This window comes from Lepidochelys olivacea, assembly GCF_965140295.1.
Source record: "Lepidochelys olivacea isolate rLepOli2 genome assembly, chromosome: 2".
Classification (NCBI taxonomy): domain Eukaryota; kingdom Metazoa; phylum Chordata; order Testudines; family Cheloniidae; genus Lepidochelys; species Lepidochelys olivacea.
Window position 1 is genome coordinate 122634327 of NC_140412.1, and position 20455 is coordinate 122654781.

The following is a 20455-nucleotide window of genomic DNA, read 5'->3' on the forward strand; positions in this document are numbered from 1 at the left end:
TGGGGACGAAGAAGATAGCTCACAGCAAGCACATGGAGAAACCGGTTTTCCCGACAGCCAGGAACTGTTTCTCACCCTGGACCTGGAGCCAGTACCCTCCCGAATACACTGAAGGCTGCCTCCTGGACCTACCAGGCGGAGAAGGGACCTCTGGTGAGTGTACCTTTTTAAATAGTATACATGGTTTAAAAGCAAGCGTGTTTAATGATTAATTTTCCCTGGCATTCGCGGCCAGTACAGCTACTGGAAAAGTCTGTTAATGTGTCTGGGGATGGAGCGGAAATCCTCTAGGGACATCTCCATAAAGCTCTCCTGGATGTACTCCCAAAGCCTGTGCAAAAGGTTTCTAGGGAGGGCAGCCTTATTCCGTCCACCATGGAAGGACACTTTATCATGCCAGGCCAGTAGCACGTAGCCGGGAATCGTTGCAGAACAAATCATTGCACTGTATGTTTGCTGGCGTTCAAACAACATCCGTTCTTTATCTCTCTGTGTTATCCTCAGGAGAGTGATATCATTCGTGGTCACCTAGTTGAAATAGGGTGCTTTTCTTAAGGGGACATTCAGAGGTGCCCGTTCCTGCTGGGCGGTTTGCCTGTGGCTGAACAGAAATGTTCCATGCTGTTAATCACGCGGTGGGGGGAGGCAAAATGCGACCTTGTAATGAAAGCACATGTGCTATGTATGTAATGTTAACAGCAAGGTTTACCGTGAAAGAGTGTACCCGTTGTTTTATAAAATGTGTCTTTTTAAATACCACTGTCCCTTTTTTTTTCTCCACCAGCTGCATGTGTTTCAAGGATCACAGGATCTTCTCCTTCCCAGAGGCTAGCGAAGATTAGAAGGCGAAAAAAATATACTTGCAATGAAATGTTCTCTGACCTCATGCTGTCCTCCCACACTGACAGAGCACAGACGAATGCGTGGAGGCAGACAATGTCAGAATGCAGGAAAGCACAAAATGACTGGGAGGAGAGGTGGCGGGCTGAAGAGAGTAAGTGATGGGCTGAAGAGAGGGCTGAAGCTGAAGGTGGCGGCAGCGTGATGAGAGGAGGCAGGATTCAATGCTGAGGCTGCTGGAGGATCAAACTAATATGCTCCAGCATATGGTTGAGCTGCAGGAAAGGCAGCAGGAGCACAGACCGCCACTACAGCCCCTGTGTAACCAACCGCCCTCCTCCCCAAGTTCCATAGCCTCCTCACCCAGCCGCCCAAGAATGTGGTGGGGGGCCTCCGGCCACCCAGCCATTCCACCCCAGAGGATTGCCCAAGCAACAGAAGGCTGGCATTCAATAACACTTTTAAACTTTTAAAGTGCTGTGTGGCCTTGTCCTTCCCTCCTCCACCACCCCTCCCGGGCTACCTTGGCAGTTATCCCCCTATTTGTGTGATGAATTAATAAAGAATGCTTGAATGTGAAGCAACAATGACTTTATTGCCTCTGCAAGCGGTGATCAAAGAGAAGTGGGGAAGGTGGTTAGCTTACAGGGAAGTAGAGTGAATCAAGGGCCGGGGGGCTTCATCAAGGAGAAACAAACAGAACTTTCACACTGTAGTCTGGCCAGTCATGAAACTGGTTTTCAGAGCTTCTCTGATGCACACCACGCCCTCCTGTGCTTTTCTAACTGCCCTGGTGTCTGGCTGCGCGTAACCAGTGGCCAGGCGATTTGCCTCAACCTCCCACCCCGCTATAAACGTCTCCCCCATACTCTCACAGATATTGTGGAGCGCACAGCAAGCAGTAATAACAGTGGGAATATTAGTTTCGCTGAGGTCTAACCGAGTCAGTAAACTGCGCCAGCGCGCTTTTAAACATCCAAATGCACGTTCTACCACCATTCTGCACTTGCTCAGCCTGTAGTTGAACAGCTCCTGACTACTGTCCAGGCTGCCTGTGTACGGCTTCATGAGCCATGGCATTAAGGGGTAGGCTGGGTCCGCAAGGATAACTATAGGCATTTCAACATCCCCAACAGTTATTTTCTGGTCTGGGAATAAAGCCCCTTCCTGCAGCTTTTGAAACCGACCAGTGTTTCTGAAGGTGTGAGCGTCATGTACCTTTCCCGGCCATCCCACGTTGATGTTGGTGAAATGACCCTTGTGATCCACCAGTGCTTGCAGCACTATTGAAAAGTACCCCTTGCAGTTTATGTACTTGCTGGCTTGGTCTCCGGTGCCAAGATAGGGATATGGGTTCCGTCTATGGCCCCACCACAGTTAAGGAATCCCATTGCAGCAAAGCCATCCGCTATGACCTGCACATTTCCCAGGATCACTACCCTTGATATCAGCAGATCTTTGATTGTGTTGGCTACTTGCATCACAGCAGCCCCCACAGTAGTGTCCATGTCCTCATCGCTGTCATCACCGCGCTGACGTTGCCTACTCACCCGGTTTCGCTTTGCCAGGTTCTGGTGCTGCCTATACTGCTGGATAATGCGCATGGTGTTTAATGTGCTCCTAATTGCCAAAGTGATCTGAGCGGGCTCCATGCTTGCTGTGGTATAGCGTCTGCACAGAAAAAAGGCGTGGAACGATTGTCTGCAGTTGTTATGACGGAGGGAGGGGCGACTGATGACATGGCTTACAGGATTGGCTTACAGGGAATTAAAAGCAACAAAGGGGGTGGCTTTACATCAAGGAAAAACAAAAACAACTGTCACACAGAATGGCCCCCTCAAGGATTGAACTCAAACCCCTGGGTTTAGCAGGCCAATGCTCAACCCAATGCTCAATCCACTGAGCTATCCCTCCCCCCGGTATTTCAGGCAGGACTGAATCTCCATTAAACTTTTCAAGGTGCCCCTGATAGACCTCACCGAAATGATTGTCGGCTGTTGATTTCACGGAGGGAGGGAGGGGGGAGCAAATGAATACAAAACAAAATCTGGTGTATTTCTTGTTTTGATCCACTCCATCTATCTTTTACATCTTTGGCTGGCAGCAGACGGTGCAGTAGGACTGCTAGCCATCCTCATCTCCTGGCTGCTCGGCAGAAGATGGTGCAGTAGGACTGCTAGCCACCCTCATTTCCTGGCTGCTCGCCAGAAGACGGTGCAATAGGACTGCCGGCAGGACTAAAGAGAATGAGCTGGTCCAGTAACTTCTATTTTAGTCCCCGCGCCCATGTCTGCCCAGGTCCGACCTTACCAAGGCAGCCAGGAGCACCTCGGACATGATGACGATGGTTATCAGTCCTATTGCACCGTCTGCTGCCACAAGGCAATGGGCTGCTGCTGTGTAGCAATGCAGAACCACGTCTGCCAGCACCAGGAGACGTACGGTGACAGTGAGCTGAGCGGGCTCCATGCTTGCCGTGGTATGGCGTCTGCACAGGTAACTCAGGAAAAAAGGCGCGAAACGATTGTCTGCCGTTGCTTTTGCAGAGGGAGAGAGGGAGGGAAGGAGGGTCTGATGACATGTACCCAGAACCACCCGCGACAATGTTTTTGCCCCATTAGGTATTGGGATCTCAACCCAGAATTCCAATGGGCGGCAGAGACTGGGAACTGTGGGATAGCTACCCATAGTGCAACGCTCTGGAAGTCGACGCTAGCCTCGGTATGGTGGAAGCACTCTGCCGAGTTAATGCACTTAATGCACTTAGCATTTTGTGTGGGGACACACACACTCGAATATATAAAAACGATTTCTAAAAAAAGACTTCTATAAATTCGACCTAATTTCGTAGTGTAGACATACCCTTTGTAAATGGCAGCAGTAAAAACTGAGGTTATGTACCTGGATCTCTCATCCGTTAACTGGCCTAAAAAAAGAGAGAAAAGCCCTACTCCTAGTGAGAGCTATGGTAATTATGCTTTAAAGTTCAAGTGGTAGAGATGAGTGGCTTTTTTGGTGTAAAAAATTGCGAGTTCTGTTCCCCATGCGATATGCAAGCAGTTGGTTAAAGACTGTGCTATACACGTGTGTATGTATATATGACCAACGATCATTGCAATTTAAACAGGTTTTCCTGTTTATAGGTTAGATTCAGTAAAAATCTATTGTCATACACTTTGTACTTTGGTCGATACAAGGAGTGCTATGCTGAGGAAAAGCAGACAAAGATATATTTTTTTTCCCATGCCAACTGTAATCGACCATTTAAAGGCACTGTACATTAGTAATTCACTTCAACAGGAAAAAGGTTGTTAGTCCTGCATAAATATCTGAAATTGCAGAACTCAGGTGTTTTGTTTTTGTCACATGACTTTTCAGAAAAGTATCTTGTATTTTATTATGGCTATAATCCAGATCCTGTTTTCAGTCAGAAGAAATACTAGTTAGAAATCATTTGAAGGTTGTGTTTTGGAAATGAAATGCAAAACTAACAGGAAAGCAGTTTGGTTTTTATTTTAAATGTGTGTGAGTATCTTTTTGAAGAGACACTATCAACTTAAAATTATCATAAGTAATCTGAACCAGTGGTCCTCAAACCAGGGCTATGTGTACCCCTGGGGGTACTCAACTCATCTAGATGAGTATTTCTCAACCTGGGGGTTGCAGCCCCCAAGGGGGTTATGAGATGGGCTTGGGGTGGGGGCGAGGTTGCAAGTGCAGGGCTGGCATTAGAGGGTGGCAAGCAGGGCAATTGCCTGGGGCCTTGTGAACCTAAGTTACATGCTTCAGCCCCAGGCGGCGGGGCTTTGGCTTCAGACAAGGCTCATGAGTGAAAAACAGGCTCAAGTATTACACTGAAATGTATGTACACTATATTCCAGTCGATTTATTTTATAATTAATGGTAAAAATGAGAGAGCCAGCAATTTTTCAGTAATAGTGTGTTGTGACACTTGTACTTTTATGTCAGATTTTGTAAGTTTTTAAGTGAGGTGAAACTTGGGAAACGCAAGACAAATCACATTCTTGAAGGGGGTACAGTAGTCTGGAAAGGTTGAGAACCACTGGTCTAAAATGTTTCAATCACGGGTGTCATACGTAACACCTAAAACTATTATAATGGAAAAAGATAAGGAAAATATTTTTCTCTTTTTGCCCCACTTTGCTTACTTTGTGTATTTGATAGTACTCTGTATAAAATTGGGAGAATTTGATTGTAAAATCACAACAGGTGTATTTTTATTTCAAAATGACTTGTTTTCATGTAGAGAAAGTCTGTGTATCTTCTCCATTCAGTCCAGTTTGTCAGAGGGTGAAAGTCACAACTGTGCAGAGAGCCAGCACAATGTCTATGTACATCTTAATTCCAATTTAGGCTCTCAAAATACGGCTTACGTAAACCTTAAGCCCTACATAGGCCTCATGCTGGCCCTCTGTACAGCAGTGAATTTCTCAAGTGCTCTTTTACTATGCAGACACCTTGTAATGCCAATTTTTCTCTCCTCAGGAATGTGAGTTAAAATGTTTTTCCTTTGAATTTTAAAGTTAGCAGATGAATTTAAGAAAAATGTAACAATGTAAATAAGAAATGTGATTTTTTTTTTTTTTTTTTTGCATTTTAACTTCATTTATTTGTGACCTCCCAAAACAAGATAGAAGTACTACATTAATTAATTAATTTAAGGACTCTTTAATTTCCCCCCTTCCTCTTGGCCCAGTGTTTTCTTGCCATTGTTTACATGTCTTGCTAGTCTTTCCATGCTATTCTTTACTTAGTCCCCATTGCAGCATCTGTGAGAGACCTCCACTATTTTCAGCTGAATGTTGGGATGCACTGTACAGACATGAGAGACCATATTCTATTTTACAGGATGTTTGGTCTACATCTTAAGATAGTTGAGATGTTAATCAAATTCTTTGTAATTGTAACTTTAAAAAAATGAAAGAGTGCAAACCAGTGTGGTTGTATGATACTTCCAGAACGATAAGGGAATCTTCTTAGTGTCAGCAAGTGAACATAATCAATATAAGTAGCAATTCCAAAAGGACAATGTCATTATGGATTTTTACAGCTTGTGATGGATCTTGTAACCTGAAAAAAGTGTACAGCAGCCAGGGCTTTTACTTCCTACTTCCCTTCCTTTCTTTTGTGTGGTCAGATAACAACCACCATGAAAGGAAATGAATGCCCTGGGCTAGCATCTTCCTGTTAATAAATTATACTACAAATTGTGAACTGAAATCAGTTGGAATTGATTTTGCACAATGAAAGATTCTAATTTCTGTCTTCTGGTTTTTCTCTTGTTTCTTACTTTGCAAGTGCTACTGAAAGCCTGTGTGGTGAGAAACAAGTTGTGCTTCATATTCTAGAGCAGTGGTCTCCAACCTTTTTATGCCCAAGATCACTTTTTGAATCTAAGGGCAACCCAGGATCTACCCCACCCCTTATCTAGTGGCCCACCCTGCTCACTCCATGCCCCTCCCTCTCCGTCACTTGCTCTCCCCCACCCTGACTCACTTTCACCGGGCTGGGGTAGGCGGTTGGGGTTCGGGGCTGGGGCCGAGGGGTTCGCAGCGGGGGAGGGGGCTCTGGGCTGAGCCTGGGGCAGGGAGTTGGCATGCAAGAGGGGTAAGGGGGTGCAAGCTCTGGGGGGAGTTTGGTGCAGGAGGGGCCCTAGGCTGGGGCAGAGTGTTAGAGTACAGGAGGGGGTACAGGGTGCTGGCTCTGGGAGTGGGGGGTCAGGGCTGGGGCAGGGGGTTGGGTTCAGGAGGAGGTACGGGGTGCTGGCTCTTGCAGGGAGGTCAGGTTGGGGCTTGGGGTGCAGGAGGGGATATGGGGTGCTGGCTGGGGGAGGGGGCTCGGGGCTGGGGGTTGGGGTGCAGCCTCCCATCGGGCGCACTTCCTTTCAGCAGCTCCCGGTCGGCAGCAGGTGCAGCAAGGCTAAGGCAGGCTCCTTGCCTACCCCGGCCCCACACAACTCCTGGAAGAGGCCAATGCACCCCTGGGAAGGGAGGGAGCACATGGCTCTGTGCGTTGCCCTTCTCTGCAAGCACCGCCCCCACAGCTCTCCTGGCCAATGGGAGCTTCGAGGGCGGTGCTTGCAGGCAGGAACAGCGTGCAGAGGGAGACTCCTGGGCCTCGCCGTGGGGCATGCTGGCCGCTTCTGGGAGCGGCGTGGGGCTGGGGTACGGAGTCTGCCTTGGTGGCAGCCACGCTACACCACCAGAGATTGCGATCGACTGGGAGATCCTCTAGGATCGACCAGTCAATCCTGACCGATTGGTTGGTGACCACTGTCTCCAAATGCTGTCCTCAAATGAATGGAATGTTATTGTCAAATTTATTCAACGGTGTGGATGCAACCTACAGAGCATTTAAGCATGAAAGAAGAGAATGATGGAGGAGACATAAAGAAGAGGAAAGAGAACGAGCTGATTTGCTGTGTTCAATGGACTCAGGAATATTTTAAATGGAAAGATTAGTAAATTCACTCAAATGTATTAGGAGGCCCTTGGATATAAAAGCATTTAATTTGCTATTCACCTATGTAATATGAGTTGGATTCAAATGTATGGCTGGATTTAAACTTCAAGTGTATAGGGAAGTGAACAGCAATATGCCCCCAAAGCTTGATTGGGATGGCCAATCCACATGCAAGAGAGAACCTACCAATAGGGTCTTCAGGAGTTTTGGCCTGATAGTCGCTCCACTTCTTTTTATGAAAAAGGAGCAGGATACTGACACTTTGGCTGGTGGCAGTTGCCTGCATGTATGTAAATAGATAGCCAATAGATATGGTACCAGTAGATGGTGCAGAAGAATATGAAGCATAGTTCTTGGGTTTTGTAGTACTGATAAACGTGTTGGGCATTGTAGATGGCTTCTTCTGTGCAGTTCTTTACATGGAGCTCATAACATCAGTTGAGTAGGCCATGGGACCTGAAGTTATGCAGTCTTGGGGCAACGAGAATATCGCAACTGCAATGGTCACTGTTATAATTCTGACACTTTTTGTTTGTTTGTTTTAAAGTAATTAGTGTTGTTGCCATAATATACCCAGTACTAAGCCTACACAGAAACTTCTTACTCTGAAATTCTTATTACTTACACAATAAACAGAAATATTTTAATGGCCCTAACTGCTACGCATAGTTAGAGAAATATCCGTGTCTGTTACCCGCTATGGGGACTAGCTTCCTCATGCTCTTCTGTAAAGTACTTTGTTTTAGTGACTTTGCAGTTGTTATGGGCTTGATCCAACTTCCATAAGACTCCGATGACTTCAGTGCATTTTGGGTCCTAAGCTACCGTGTCCCGCTTGCTATGCTCTTGAAAGTATTCAAGTGTACAAGGGTTTATATGTGTTCATTACATCACTGACAAAGTTAGTTGCCTTTTGAGGAAGGAAAACTTCTACACATGTAGAAAATGGTGTAACTTGAAATTGTTTCTTTAAAATAGATCCAGTGTTTTAGTAAAATTACACGTTTAGCAGTAAGGTATCCATCCATATTTAGTTGTATGTGTTTTAATGGTCAATCTAAATTAGGCCACAGGGAAAGGGTGATTATACTCTTTCTATTTGTGTATTTACTAAGACCTGCTAGCATAAATAGGGATATTTGAGAGGAAAGCATAATTAACATAAGTACATAATTAACTCCGGTGAACTAGGGGAGATCTTTGAAGGAAGAAAGTAGAAAAACAGTGACTATTATGCTAAAGTGTAGGAATTGTTCTTTCTAAATTGGAATATTTGGCATATATTCTTGTTATATTTTATACAATCTACTTCTAGAATTAAATTTTGAGAACATGGCCTCCAGTCATGCATGCACATAGTCACTTGTAGACACAAACAGAATTTTACATGCAATGTCCCTCTCCCCTCATTTTCATTTGGTTTACACACAAACATAGAATTTTTTGCATGTAAAATGTACTATTTGTGTGCAGAGTGGCAGTGTACAAAAATCACATGTGCAAGTGATGTTGTTGTTGTTGTTGTTGTGTGCAGGTAGAGGCTGGATTGAAATTCCTTTGAAAATTTGGGACCAAATTCTGTGTTGGCAGGACTCCAGCAGTGGCATTCTGCCAGCAGAGAATTTATCCTTTGGTCCTTAAGGTACTTCTAGCTGATGTTCTACTTCTGATTTATTAGCAGCTTTTGATACAATTGACAGGATATTTATTTAACATCTGTCCTCCACATTTGTTACCTAAGGATTTGCGCTCACACGGCTGACTCATACCTCACTAGTCAATTGTTTCAAGTTTTTGGTGATAAGAAGTTCTTTGTTCTTCCAATTAGCACAGTGATGTTCTGCAGGACTTGGGAGTTGGGCCAAGTGCGGTTTTATTTACACTGACTGCCAGTTGGTGCTTTGATTACATTTTTCTGAAGACTGTCTACACATTTCATGATATTCATGACTGGAATCTTAGAATATTTTTTCTGAAAAGTAAACTAGAAATACATTTTTTAAACTAAATAAATATAGAAAGGTGTTTTGATGGCACCAATCATCAACAAAATATATATATTGATTTTTAAATTAATAATTCAGGTTTTAAGCAACATATTTTAAAGTTATTTCCTGCTTTACTTGCCTGCCAGTGCACGACTAGAGAGACTCAAATTTCTCAGGGGAATGAAATGGTCGCTAATTTATAGCTGTGACTTGTTAGGCTCAGTTTGCTTAGGGCAACGCTGCCACTACATTTGGCACAGCAGAGGCCTGTATTTCCCCTAGAAAGAGTTACTAAAATCACCAACGCCTAAAGCAGTGTATGACATGGGCAGCTACTGGCACTGTTTGGATGTTAAAGACCCCATCAGCACTTGCAAGAGAGATTCAGTTCCCTGAACTCAAGTATTAGCAATTTAAAAGGTTTTCAGTCCACCTTAAAACATGGACTAAACTGATATTTTTATTTGATTCTTTCTTTTCTTGTTTTAGGTGTTTCTCTTCCCCTCCCCAACCCCACCTCCCCCAGCAGTTTACCAGCATGATTTCTATTTATGCAGTGAGAAACTCAGTGAGAAACTTGTTAAATAAGATTTATTATTTCCTTTTTATGGGTCAGATTCTGATACCTTATTCTACAACTAGTGATGATCTTGATAGTCTCCTTGATTTTGAGGAGTATGTTGACAATCATAGTTTGTACTAATGGGGCTTCACATAACTCCATACACCAATTCAGGAAGCACAACATTTAGTGCACTGGCCACAGAACCATGTGCTACTTTGTGCTGATTGAGCTGCGCGTTGTTTCCATGCCTGGCTCTGTTTTTCTAGTTGCTCAACACTATTCTTCTCAAAGTCATGGGCATCTACCCTTACAGTGTGGTGCCATGCACTACGATCAATTGCCAGTTGCTCAAATTCGAGTCAGAAATTTTGATTCTGTGCAGATTTTTGTTTCAGGGTGTCTTTGAAGCATTTCATCTGTCCCGCATGTTTATGATTGCTGGAGCTTACTTTGGAATATGACTTGTTTTGATAAACGGATCTCAGGCATATGAATTACATAGTCAGGCTATCTCAGTTAGGTGCAGATCAAATGAGCCTCGATGCCGACCGAACCAGCTTTCACCAAGACTTCCGTATTGGAAGCCCATTCCTGCCATTTGATGCCCAGCAATCATCATATTTGTCGCAAATAGAAACTGTCAAGCTTTTTAATGTGCTGTTGATAACAGGACCATGTTTCACACCCGTAGAGCAATGTTGTGAGGACGACTACATTACAGACTTTGATATTTGCCTGCAGATAGAGTCCATGTTGCTTCCAGATTCAGTGATGGAGAAGACCATATTCGGTGCTGGCTTTCTTAATTTATGCATCCACTTCATAGTTGATTATTGCTTCATTGTTCAACATGCTGCCAAGATAAGTAAACTGTTTGATAGCTTGGAACGTGGTACTTTCCAAGCGTATTGATGGGTCTTGGTAAGGTTGTTGAGAAGCTGTCTGGTACATAACCTTTGTTTTCATTTGCTGATGGTGAGGCCAAAGTTATGAGCCGCTGCAGCAAAGCTGTTTGTGAGGTTTTATACCGCTGCTTCAGAGCGCACCATCAGGGCACAGTGATTTGGACCTCTTCAGCAAGTTTCATCTCACTTTAGCACCACAATGTCAATACGATATCTTTCAAGCTCTTGAGCAACCAGAGCAGTCCACCTGGCAGGCAGATCAGTTTCGTTTGGATGATCAAGGATTGTAAGAACATTCCACATTACAACACAGAGATAAAAATAAACTTTTCAAGACTTGTTTGAATTTGACCACATGATGGGATGGCCACGGTAAGCTGATCAGGGCTTCTTAGGATGAGCTTCTTGGGATTTGGGGGATTTTTAGGGCACCTTGTATAGCCCCCTCCTTGGATTGAGGTCAGCTGTACTGTTCCTGAATACAGCAGCCTAGCTGATCAAGATGCAGAGCAACCAAAATCATGACCTGCCTGCTCGCAGGTTCACAACTATGACTCCCAGCAGTGTCCATCGCCTGTCACTTTCACCATTTCCCCCCACTGCTGTGGCACTTCTTGGCTTGTCGAAGACTGCCTGAGAATTTGCTTAAACTAGACCAGCAGTTGCGCACCAACTTTCACACGCTTTCGGCCAACAAGGCCATTTCCAGTAGCAAGGTGAACTGAGACAACTGAAAGACTTGCTGGCTCCAGGTTTATTTTTGGAGTGACCGTCTCATAGACTAGTTGCCCAGGCTAATAAGCCTGGTCCGCCTGGCCAGAGCCCTGTTAGCCACAGGGTGTTTCAGGGTAAGTAGTATCCCTGGAGTCGATTGTGTTGTTTGAAGAATAACTACTCTGCCTGAGTAAAAGTATCTGAATCTGGCCCTATATTTCCAAAATAATTTTTATCTGTCTACTGCAAATACTCTAGATAATTCACAGTGTGATTATGGCAATGGCCTTCTCAGTAGGCTTATTGCTTTTTTTCTCTTTGATTTGCAAGCTATTCAGATTAGGTTACTTGCCTGTTTATTATTGGCTCTATCACTTTCACTTGACTTTTCATTCAGGAGTTTACACCATATACCTCGGCTGACTTACACTGATGAGGTGAGTTGACCACAGGAATGGAAACTGTGCAATCCTGTCCCAACACTGACTTACTGTTTGACCTTAGGCAAGTTACTTACCGCTTTTCCCTCAGTTTCTTCTTCTGCTCAATGGGAGTAATAGTCACCTCCCTCCCTCACCTGCATATTAGGATGATTGATTAATTAGTGTTTGGAAAGCTCTTTGAAACGTTAAAAATGAGAAGTATGAAGAATTATTATCCCCAAGTAAAATTTTCAAAAGCATCTCAGTGTCTCATTTTCAAAAGTGATTTTAGGTGTCTGTCTCACTGACTTTTAATGTGTGAGGCTCCTGATAGCTTAAGTCACTTTTGAAAATGGGACACTCAGCTGCTTTTGGAAATTTTATCCACGGATGATAATTCTTGTCATGTTCAATATTTCAAACACTAATTAATCATCGTACATCCATGTGAGGCAGGAGGGTGGTAACGGTTACTGTACAGAAGAGGAAACTGAGGAACTGACAAACAGACAAACCAAAATAAAAGAATTCAAAAATTTCAAGTCAAAATGTTTCATTTCAGTCTAAAATGCTAAAACAAAATGTTTTGCCGTTTCCAAATTCAAAGTTTTCAAAACGTTTTGTTCTGCAATAATAATTCAACTTTTTGTCCCAATTCAAGACTAAAACAAATGTTGGCATATCAGAATTTAGAATAAATGTTTGTTTGGCATGAATCATAGTGCTTTTTCCTCAAATTTCCAGCATATAACCTAAGGAGAAATACTGAATATTACGGGGATTTTCAGATCGATCTGGTACTTAGTATACAAATTAAAATTAATTTAAAATGAGACCTTTAAGGAAAAACACTTGCTTTGTCTGTTACCTGTTTCCTGATCCTTCTTGATAACAAATGGCTGCTTTGTTATCCTTCACACTCTCCACAGAGTTAAAATTCATTGTGAGTGATTGACATAGATTTGAATAAATTGTGGAGGTACAAAACTTGACCTGGCTGTTTCCCTTCTTACCTCCTTTGTGAATTCAGTATGATATTATATTTGCAATCTTTCATATATTTCTGTAAATAGATAAATAACCCTGAGCCAAGAACTTGGCATTCACGTGTATCTATAGGGGGGGCAAAACGAATGATCAGTGAGTGTACGGACTTCTAGATACTTGACAAAACTACCCCTTTAAATTTCACCTACCAGTAATATACAGCCAAAACACTAGTTGTGAAATATATTGATAGAAACAACAAAAACAAGGCAATCCATTCTTGCAACCAACAAAAACAAGGCAATCCATTCTCTAAAAGGGTCCCATCTGTTACAATTAACATTTATATTAAATGTACTATGAAACATTTTAAAAGCTGGAAAATAAAGTGCATTTAGTAAGTAGTAATTTCTCCTGGAGTTTGGTTCAACAGTATGGAATAAACACAATTCCATTGAAATGAATGAATTTTTGATCAAAATTAATTATGCATAATGTACAGGGAGGTTCATTTGAATGTTGGAAGAATAGAAAACATGTACTGTTAGGGCCAGATTCACTACTGGTGTATACAGAGCGTCTAGTGCAATGACACACCAATCTCTGCTAAAATTTCTAGGCACTTCTGTAATGCAAATAATAATAATGGATTTTTGACTTAAGTGGAGTTATTGCTGCTTTTACTGGTCATGAAGTTGGCCTTTGTGCTTTGCGTGAAATTTGGAATGAAGTCAAAGGTGATCAACGTGCTGTTTAACATCATGGTGACAAAACAGCTGGAGACAGCAGGGCACCTTCTCAGGGATTTTTTTTTTTTTTTTTTTTGGCTTGTGATTTTTAGAATGCTGAAGTGTCATTTATTTTGACACCTGGAGTTTTTCAGGCCATGATTGTGTGCTTTGTGGGAAAAGCATTAAAATGTGTTAAAGGCATAAGAGTGCGGTGTCTGAAGTTTTATTAGGAAGCTGTAGTTTATTATAAGTTATCCCAAGATTGTAAATATGTGAATTTAGAAATTCTGACCATAAAATTTTGGTGCATTTTTAAAAGCTTCACTGAGCTCAAAATGGAATTTAAAGGTAGTATTTAATTTGCAGTTTACAGGAATGCTGTTGAGTCCACTAGTCCTGAATTTAGAAGTCCTAGAAACAAAAGAAATAGCTAAATATTCTTGCCGAAATTAAGGTAACAGTTTCAGCAGTAATACCTGATGTCTACAGCAAAATTACAGAGCTGCTAAATGTTATTAAATCATAGCAATTGTGGCTGATTTAAATCCCAACCCATGTGGAGGTCCCTCCTGACTCTGACAGAACTCTGCAGGGGGCACAAGGGTTCACATTAACAGCTCCCAGTGCAGCTGGGCCTTTAGTACACATCAAGGTTTATTTTTCTCTATAAATGGCCAAAAAGTCAATATGATCCTTGCCTTTTAAAAATTATGTAGATGCTCAATAAAGACAACACAATAAAAACAAAGGGAATGAGTGGACCTTTAGGACCTATACTTTTCCAGTAAATAAAGAATGTAAAGTGGCCTGAATAGTATTTCGCACTGATTGACTTATGAAATGATGTAACCACTACCAAATTTTAAAACAATGAATTGAGTTTAATATAACCGAGTGCATCTCAAGCTTGTACAAGTTTGCCAGTTTAAAACCTTACTTTTTCACCCGGTTCTTCCTGTGTTCCCCTCACTTGCGTATATACCCTAACTCACCATTATTATTACTTATTATTTATGGTTCTCCAGTGCAGTGGTTTTCAAACCATGGGTCGTGACCCAGAACTGGGTCGCGGAATGGAAGGGACTGGGTCATGGCGGCTCTGGTCAGCATCGCTATTTGTGCACCTCTGCCCAGGAGCTGGATCTGATGCTGGCCGCTTCCGGGGCGCAGCATGGTCCGCGGTGCCAGGACAGGCAGGAAGCCTGCCTCTGCACCCCAGTTGCACCGCTGACCGAGAGGTAAGCCTGCGCCCCAATCCCCTGCCCCAGCCTTGAGTCCCCCACCCAAACCTGGAGCCCCTTCCTGCACCCCAAACCCCTCACCCCTGGCCCCACCCCAATCCTGCGTACTCAGCCCAGAGCCCTGACCCCCTCCTGCACACCAACCTCCTGCCCCAGCCCAGAGCCCCCTCCCACATCCCGAACCACTCATTCCCGGCCCCACCCCGAAGCCCTCACCCCTGAACCCCAACCCTCTGCCCTAGCCCTGAGCCCCTCCCACACCCCAAACCCCTCATCCCCAGTTCCGTTGGGTCGTGGGCATCAACGATTTTCTTCAACTGGGTTGCCAGAAAAAAAGTTTGAAAACCACGGCTCTAATGCAGTGGTCCCCAAACTGTGGGCCGCAGAGAAACGGGGGGTGGGGAGGGAGCGCCACTCAGCCCCGCTCTGCCCCAGCCTAGTTCCGCCCCCGGCTGCAGTTCCCCCTCTGCCCCCGGCTCCAGCAACAGCTCCGTTCGGCCCCCTGCTCCGCCTCCAGCCCAGTGCTGCCCTCTTTTCCTCCCCACCCCCAGGCCAGCTCTGCCTCTAGCCCCAGCCCCTGCCCCATCCCCGGTTCTGCCCCTAGCTCCACGGTCAGCCCAAGCTCCTCTGCTGAGCCACCTGTGCAGTAATGGAGGGGGGCACAAGATTACTGGTAAGGGGGCGCGTAACGGGAAAAGTTTGTGTACCACTGCTCTAGAGTATACAGTCCCCGGTCAAGATTGGTAGCCTATTGTATTAAGTACCATAAAAATATACAGGTAGAGACAGTCCCTGCCCTGAAGGTGTTTAATGTTTAGGTCTATGCTAGAAATTTTTGCTGATATAGTAGCATCACTCAGGGGTGTGTTTTTTCTTTTTTTATACTGGCAAAAGTCTTAGTGTAGATGCTGTTATACTGGGGAAAAATGCTTTTGAGGATATAGCTCATTTCACTTGGGAAACTGGTAGTATAAGCTATTATCAGCAAAAGGATATAACCTGCATCTACGCTAGGAAGCTTTGCTGGTATAGCTCTGCTAGCAAACTTTTTCTAGTATAGAGCTGGCCTCAGCCTGAGCTGCTAAAAACACAAGATACGTTACAGATTAGAGGGCATACAGCTGAATAGTAGCATTGGTGTACCAGGCCCCAGCACAGAGGTTTATTGTTAAGAGAGAGAGGGAACTTAGAGTGCTAGTCTCAAAAGCCTACAACAGTACCAAAAGGAGGGACTGGGAATGATTATGTGAAAAGATGTCAGTATTCAGATATTGGTTGAGGCCTCTAGGTGTTGGCTCAATCCAATAATTAATTATAATTTAAATTTTCTCCGTAACATTATATTTAGCAGACTGGTAAAGAATTGTTTTACAATACAACCAACTTCTCTTGCCCATTCCCTGCTTTATGCTGAAAATCAGTCAACAGAAGTGGTAGGAGTTGTTTTGTAATTAGGTCCGTATCTGCGTGCTGGACTGATGAAGTTGTGTTTGTAATAATATGAAGTTATTTTGTTAGCAGACTTTACTTTCAAAGTCTTTTCCCCCTTCCAGCACCCCAAGGTACAGCTTTACTGGATCAGTTACCATCTGCTCCAGTGTTTGCATTTAGCCTGCAGGGCCTGTGATCTCAGAAATGTTTCCTGTAAATGGAATCTCTCATGCCAGGCCTGTCACACAATAGATATATAATTGGATAAATCCTAAACTGGAAACTACAAACAATAATAATAATAATAAGAAAACATATTGTACTGTAGGTGATCCATGAATCTCTCCAAAATGAAATGTTTGTTTATGTATGAAACTTAAGTATATTTTTCTTTTCTGTTTTTTAACAATAATGAAATTAATTTAATAGCTAAACTCAGTGGTGCATTTTTTCCATTCAGCATCTAAGCTAAGCAGTTTGCTGTGTTTTAGTGGAACAGTATATTATAGCGCAGACAAATTTACCTCACATTAGGTCTCAGTTCTCCTCTTAGATACACAGATGGACATCTGTTTGGAGCTTGTGCATCTATCCTCTAAGCTTGAACACACATGTCCTGCCATGATTTTTAGAAGATACCAGACTAGATAGTGTGATGTGAGCATGATTGAGCCTGAGGAAAAGAAAATGGGAAAAATCCAGGTTGCCCTTGTACTATTCAACAAAAAATCTGCTTCATTTTTTAAAAAAATGACAAACTATATGTTTGGTGGTTTGGTTTTAAAAAATGAAGTGATTTTTAGTCCTTATTAAATGTGACAGATTGATAACCCTAGAGATTGAAGCCCTCTGTTTTTTATCCACAGAACGTATACAGCAGGGCAGTGGCATTACAAACTTTTCCACACTGTCCCATTAATGGACCTCGCCCCTAGATGGGACTGTGAGGGTAATTCAGATTTCATGCTGATCTTTAGATTCTCTCCTAAGACTGCCAGCAAAGTGCTAATTGGTTTGAACAGTGGACATGTCCTCTTTGACCTGAACTGAGACCACTTATGCAGTGAGACGTGCACCATTTTACAAAAGAGATTATCCCAATTCCATGTTGTATACCGTCCTCCCTTACTAACAGCTTTAGTGTTCATCTCTGCTAAGGCTCATAGTTTTCCCAAGCAGAGTGAAACTGATCTGATTCTTGTCAGTCTTTCTGATTCCCAGGGAATTTTTAATGGCAGTGGGAAAATGACCAGTCTTAGTGATTTCAGTCTGCTGCTGCTGCTGCTGCTTCAAAAAGTTATAAACCATGGCAGCAGCACTAGTGTCATTTGTTTGCAGACTCAGAAAGACAGCGTTTCATTGGTTCACATTATCAAGGCAGTGTCACAGCTGGAAACTTAAAACAATGGAAACTTAAATAGGACAGAAATTGATAGTTTAGATTTAGCCTTCCCGATTAACCAGGCAATTTTTTTCACTTTGCTACTGGATGAGTGAATTATTAAGACTGTGCTCATGCTATTATTCCAGTAGTAACCAGTTTACAAATATATTTTCTCTTTTGTTTGAGTGAGTGAAAATACTGTGCACTAGTCATAATTTGAAGGCACTACTCTGAGATGCACAACAGAGCATCAAAACAGAAATTGAATTTACCTTCAGTGAAGGAGAGTAATTGGTTTTTATACTTTTAAAAAATCCCCAACCAGAAGGCTCATCTGTCTCTGACAGATAAAGGAATTGAGTTAGAATCTGAGCACCCTAATTGAAAGTAATAATAAAGGGACTGCTTTGTATATTTTTCCGAACAGCCTGTCATTTATGTATTATTCTAGGCTTATTTGTGATAAATGTTGATCAAAGCACAGACAGAATAAACCATGGAATCCTTTTAAAATCCAGGATAAAAGGATTAAATTTTATCAATGTAGCTCATCCGCCTAGCTGTCTATCTGCTTTTTTTCTTGCATGGTTTTTTTGGAACTTAAAAAGCCTCTTATTTTGGATTTTATGTTTAGCATGGCCAACATTGTCAAAGCTGAGGGTGAAATCCTGTCTTGTTTGAAGTCAATAGCAATTTTCCTGCTGACTTCAGTGGTGCCAGTATTTTACCCACAATGCCTTTTAGACTCCTAACTCCATATTCAGTGGCCTGATCGTCAGAGGTGTTTTTCACCTGCAGCTTCCATTGAGTTCAGTCTGCATTGCACGTCAATACTGTCCTAAGCTGTCTAAAAAAACACCTAAAGCAACCAAAATTTGATGCCATTTAAAAAAAATTGGGGCCTTAATACTTTGTGTAAAAATAGGGACAATACTTTCTCAGAGGTGCTGTATGGGGGTCAATGTTTGTACCATACTTTAAAGATGTGAACTGTTGTGTAAGTTACAATGTCATTGGAGACTTTGATTGTAGTATCCTTATTAGTTTCTGTTAAACTTTTTATGCAGTACTGATATCCCTTAGGAGCATAGTTTTTCTTCCTTTCTCTGTGTGTTTGTATATTTTTTTTAAAGGCAGATAGGTACATAATAGGCAACCTTGGGTTTTATATAAATGTGATTGTCTTTTCATGCTAATGCACAAATAGGATATACTGTATTAGTAGATTTAACATTGTATATTAAAATTTAAAAACATTTTAACCCCAAATAAAATTGAAATATAGTTTTGCTTTATCTGAAGAGGTATCATTGATTGTCTTAGAGAATTCAGTGCAAGCTTTTGTCTCTCAAGTCACTTTTACAGGCCTCATTACAGTAGTATCTGAGCACCTCATATACAAAGAATTTAGCCTGACAACACCTCTGTGAGGTAGGGAAGATAACAGAAATGTTATCTCCTTTTTACAGATGGAGGGCCAGAGCCTTATCTCCAGCTTTGGCTACTTGGTGCTGTTTCAGCTGCACAAAGCAGCTGTAAAGCAGCCCTAAAGGAGTACCTGAGCACTCCTTATGGCAGAGGGCAATCCTCAGATGGGTTAGACTGAATCTGTGCCACTCGCTTCCCTGTCCCCTTCATTATGGGTCAGAGGGGATGGGACAGAGCATACCTAGTGTTATTTACAGTAGTCCCTTAAGCTGCTCTATGTTACTCTGGGGGCCATTTAGGCCCCTGATCAGTCCAGGATTGGGGTAGCACCCCAATGACCACTCTGCTTAACTGCTCTGAGTGTAAACATAGTATATTTGAGGATGTGGTGCAGAAAATGGAGATACAGAAAAATTAAGGCCCCAATCCTTCCACATCATGCTTAACTTGACTTTAGTGGAACTACTCACATGCATAAATCTTAGAGTAACAAAAGTGACTTACCCAAGATCACATAGAAAGTAGGTGGCAGAGCCCGGAACTCAACCCACATCTTCTAAGATCTAGACCAATGTCTTAACCACAAGACTATCCTACCTTTACCCCCCAAAAACAAAACAAAACAAAATCCAAAATCCCTCAACCATTTTTATGTGTTTATTTCTTGTATCTTATGTGACAAATTCTGCCCTGGTTTACATCTCATATAACTGATTAAAATCAATGGAGTTACACAGGATACTAGTCATGGTACAATCTTTCTCTTTGAGTTCACTGTCAACCTGTATAATTCTATTGCTAGGACTCCTCGTAAAACATCTCGCTGTGTTAATTAACACATTTATCTCTATTTAAAAGGCACTTGCCTAGAGAGAGAACTGAGGACAGATTTATGTCCCTTTAATTAGTTTGCTTCAAAACAAAAGCTACTCTTGACTTACTGGTTCATAACGGGGCTTGCATTCTTACTCCACATAGCTTTGGTAGTCTGTACTCTCTCATTCTAGTTAACATATCTCTTTATGTCATCAGTTTGGTCATTTCAGTGTCTGCTTTGACTAATAATATGGATTAGCACTGCAGTATTTGTTGACCATAAATGAGCAATCAAAAGTTGTGGACTAATACTTGCAGTTGGATATACCCAAGTATGAATTTCCAACCCTGAAATACATAGTAAGTGTTTGCTGTTCTCTCATTTTATCCCCAGCTACTTAATACATTTGGCGTAGTTTCTAGTCAGTTATATTTGTAATTTATATATGCATGTGTGATTACTGGTACAGAAAGCTTGGAAAGTACCTATTGCTAGTACTTCACATGGTTACTAAACAGC

At 42.5% G+C, this 20455-nt stretch overlaps 1 protein-coding gene across 1 annotated transcript in view; it reads left to right on the plus strand.

Moving 5' to 3' along the window:
* Window positions 1-20455, plus strand: part of BCL2 (BCL2 apoptosis regulator) — a 124209-nt gene that overhangs the window by 27385 nt on the left and 76369 nt on the right. The gene's annotated exons all lie outside the window — the stretch shown is intronic.